The following is a 4486-nucleotide window of genomic DNA, read 5'->3' on the forward strand; positions in this document are numbered from 1 at the left end:
ACTTTGGTACCTACAAGATAAAATTGAAACTTGTCAAAAGTGAAAACAATAGCAAGTAACTCTTTTTCTGTTATCGTATAATTTAGTTAAGCTCCTGTCAGAGTCTGACTTGCATAGTAGATGGGATGAAAAACTTTGTTCCTTCGCTGGCCCATCATAGCTCCTACTGCGAAGTCACTTGCATCACACATTAGCTTAAATGGTAAATCCCAATCCTGTGTGAAAATAATTGGTGTCGAAACTAACTGATTCTTTAAAATATTAAATGCTTTTAAGCATTCTTCATTAACGTTGAATATAGTGTCCTCCAATAATTTGCATAAGGGTTAGCAATTTTGGAGAAGTCTTTGATGATTCTTCGATAGAAACCAACATGTCCCAAGAAGCTCTTAACACCCTTTATAGATGTTGGAGGTGAGAGTTTCTCAATAACATCTACCTTTACTTTATCTACCTCGATTCGCTCTCTTGTTACTTGGTGCCCCAAAATAATACCTTCTCGTACCATGAAATGACACTTTTCCCAATTCAGTACAAGGTTTGTTTCTCTGCACTGCCTTAGTACCTTAGCTAGATTAGCTAAGCAATTATCATAAGTGACTCCAAACACTAAAAAATCATCCATAAAAGCTTCCAAATACTTCTCAACCATGTCAGTAAAAATAACCAACATACATCTTTAAAATGTATTAGGTACATTACATAAACCAAATGGCATGCGTCTAAATGCAAATGTATCATATGGGCATATAAATGCTATTTTGTGTTGATCCTACGGTGCTACTTTGATCAAATTGTACCCTGAGTAACCATCAAGAAAGCAGTGATAGTCTCGTCCCACGAGTATATCCAACATCTGGTCCAAGAATGGCAAAGGAAAATGATCTTTCCTAATCGCCTAGTTCAACTTTCAGTAATCTACAGAAATTCTCCATCGTGTAACCATTTTGGTCGGTATCAACTCATTTTATTCATTCTTTATGACCATAATACCTATTTTTTTGGCACGCACTAGATCGAACTTACACATGAGCTGTCTAAGATGGATAAATTATACTCGCATCCAACCATTTTATGATCTCTTTCTTTACAACATTCTTCATAATTGGGTTCAGTCTTCATTGTCTATGAATCATTCTTTTCTCTCTATCTTTTAGGATGACTTCATGCATACAAATAGATGGAGTAATACCACAGATATCGGCTATGGTCCATTCGATAGCCTTTTGAATTGTTTCAACAATGAAATAAATTTCTCTTCTTACTCTTCAGTTAACTCTGCTGAAATAATCATAGGCAAAGTCGAAGGTTTACCTAAATATACATATTTTAAGTGTGAGGGAAGTATCTTAAGTTCTAATTTAGGTGGCTTCTCGATTGACGCTTTTGGTTGAACATAATTTCTTCTTTCTAATTCTAAAGATTCAAAACAGGATTGTGGATTAAACCCTTTCTAGTTAGCTTCTAGCAAAGCTAAGTTTTCCTCTCCCTCTTCATCATTTGTAGGGTTTGACATCAAAATTTGTTCCAATGGGTCCTCAACAGAGTTGAGTTCCCATTCTATAGCTAAATCCTTTACTCAAATAATAAAGAACAATCATCAATTGTGTCAGGGAGTTGCATAAACTTAAAAACATTAAAAGTTACCTGATCATCCTGAACATGTATAGTAAGCTCGCCCTTCTGGACACCAATAAGGGTTCTTCCAGTTGCTAGGAAAGGCCATCCTAGGATGATTGGTACCCTTTATTTGCTTCAATGTCTAAAACAACAAAGTCAGCGGGAAAAATAAATTTGTCTAAACTACTAATACATCCTCGATTTTTCCTTCTAGATGTGCTAAGGATTGATCTACTAATTGAAGTGTAACTATAATTGGTCTAACTTCACCTATCCCCAACTTTCTAAATATAAACATGGGCTCTAAGTCTTTGTTTTTTGGACAAGATATCCTTCATAAATTTGACGTAGTGTGGCATCTGCTCAAGAGCTTCTACCAACGAAATGTTGATATGAAGTTGCTTGAGCACATCTAGGAATTTATTGAATTGGACTTCCTACTTCTACTTTTGAAGTTTTTGAGGGTAGAGTGGTGGAGGATTCTTAATTTGAATTGGCTAAATTATCTTTTGTGGAAATTCTACATCTAACGAAGTTGTTAGTTTATCGAAATTAACTAGTTCAAAAGTTACATTACTGGGTTTTGCAGATTCTGGTTCTGCTGATCAGCTTGCTCTTTTTCAACTTCAATAGTGTTTAGCTCTATCATTTTTCCACTCCCTAGTGTTAATGTTTTACAATACTCTTTCTTTGTATTTCTCGAGTTCTTCATATTACTAGGTAAAGCACCTTATAGTCGGTTCCTAAGTTCAATTGGATCTTGGTCCATTTGGTTTTCTAAGTTTTTCAATATGGCTACTTCGCTTTGGGTTAAGGCATCATTTTTCGCTATGTATGCCTTCAACAAGTTTTCTAAGCCATTGGAAAGTTAAACTTGAAGTTGTTTCTAAACTTGTTGGGTAAATACAGGTGCCTGGGTCAGTCTAGGTTTTGCAAAAGTGTTACTGGGTCCAGCCCCTTGGTTACTCCAAGAGAAATTAAGGTGGTTTTACTAAGATAGGTTATAAAAATTAGATTGCAGTCCTTGCCTTCCTCGGTTCTAGTTCTAGGTACCCATGTAATACATGGATTCTGGGTTTGATGGGAAATATTCGAATAAGTGCCCTTCCCCATAATAAACAAGGCTACATTTTCGATTTGATTCAATGGCTGAGCTGCAAAATTATTAAACCTATTAGTATTAAAGTTTTTAAGCATTAAGGATATTGAGGATACCTGAGATGCAAGTGAAGTGAGAGCGTCCACTTCATGTACTCCAGCAACTCATCTTCATGACACTACTCGATCAGTTAGCTATTGATAATTGTTACTAGGAATCCTCTCAATGATTTCATCAGCCTCATTATAAGACTTAGAAAGGAGAGCACCATTAGTAGAAGCATCCACCACCATCCTCGTGTGAGCACTGAGACCGTTATAGAAAATTTCTAATTGGATACAATGGGGGATTTTGTGATGAGGGCATCTTCATAATAGTTCTTTAAATCTTTCCCATGCCTCATGCAATGATTCATCATCACCTATTGGAAGGTAGTGATCTCGTTCCTTAACTTAGCATTCTCGCTATGTGGGAAGTACTTCATAAGGAATAATTATGTTAACTCTTGCCATGTGGTAATGGAAATTGGTGGCAATGAGTTCAACCAAGTTTGAGTTCTGTCACTTAGTGAATATGGGAACAACTTTACTCATAGTGCATCTTCAGGTACTCCGACTAATTTGAAAGAATCGCTCATATTCATAAACATCGCTCACCTTCATAAACAATCTTCAGTGAAGGTGAGGATCTTCATTAGGCATTCCACTAAATTGGCCCACTATCTGAAGCATCTAGAACATGACTGCCTTCAGCTTAAATTATTTTACTTTGATTTTGGGTCTCCTAATACCGTGATTAAGCTCATAAAACACTAGAATGAAACACTGTCTTAAAGCTCTATCCCATCATCAACAGTAAGGATAGGATTTTGAGCATGAGTTGCTCCATTTCCTTGATCTGGATATTCAAAGTTCATCTCTTCAATCCTTCTCTAACTTTGTAAACTCCCAAACCCAGCTTAGACGTTAAGGTTAGATTGAGAAGGCTACATCAGGCAATGAAATGGCTAAGCTAACTTACGTTACCTATGAAAACTTTAAATAAACTCATTCTAGAGAAAAACTGTAATTGTACTTTTGTGTTAGTTTAAAACATTCATTTATTATGCCAACTGCACTTAAGATTCATTTTATTATTGGTAGTGTTGTTTAAAAATCGTTTGCGTGTCACTCATCTTTGTAAAAACTCAATGTTAAACTAATGCAGCAAAAAAAATAAACATTTTCAAGTAATTTTGGAAACCTAGTTTCCTTATCAATTTGTTTTTCAGATACGGTTCCTTTACAATATAGCAATAATTAAGGAACAATGTCAAATTTTATTTAAGTCAAATATCATGCATTTCCCGATTATTATGCTTGAGTGATCCAAGCAAGCAAAAATCCCCAAATGAAAAGTTACCAAGCCACATACCAGAAATAATTAAAAAGTTACAAACCAAAACCAATAGAGATTGATAAATACTTATTAAAACAGTCGAGGTCCAAGGTTATTATCCATATGTCGAGTTCGATCCTAGTTTCGAGGTTTACCTGAAAAGTTAAACATTATGGGGGTGAGCTTATGAAAGCTTGGTGTGGGTTGAATAGTTAATTAAACAATCACAAATATCAAATACAGTGAAACGTACTAGCATTAACAGAAGAACATATAACCATCATTGAAATTTCAAATCATTACTTAGCCATTATCAAATCGATGTCATACAGTATATGAGCATGTGCCATTTAACACCCCAATGTAGGGCCTAAGAGTTTTAAGGGTATC

At 35.4% G+C, this 4486-nt stretch overlaps 1 non-coding gene across 1 annotated transcript; it reads left to right on the forward strand.

Moving 5' to 3' along the window:
* The first annotated feature begins 3067 nt into the window (after positions 1–3067).
* LOC121208167 (small nucleolar RNA R71) lies at positions 3068–3173 on the forward strand. The gene has a single exon (XR_005903120.1). It is a non-coding gene; the product is annotated as a small nucleolar RNA R71 (small nucleolar RNA).
* The last annotated feature ends 1313 nt before the right edge of the window (positions 3174–4486 follow it).

The sequence above is a fragment of the Gossypium hirsutum genome, chromosome A01 (genome assembly GCF_007990345.1).
Source record: "Gossypium hirsutum isolate 1008001.06 chromosome A01, Gossypium_hirsutum_v2.1, whole genome shotgun sequence".
In the NCBI taxonomy this organism is placed as follows: Eukaryota; Viridiplantae; Streptophyta; class Magnoliopsida; order Malvales; family Malvaceae; genus Gossypium; species Gossypium hirsutum.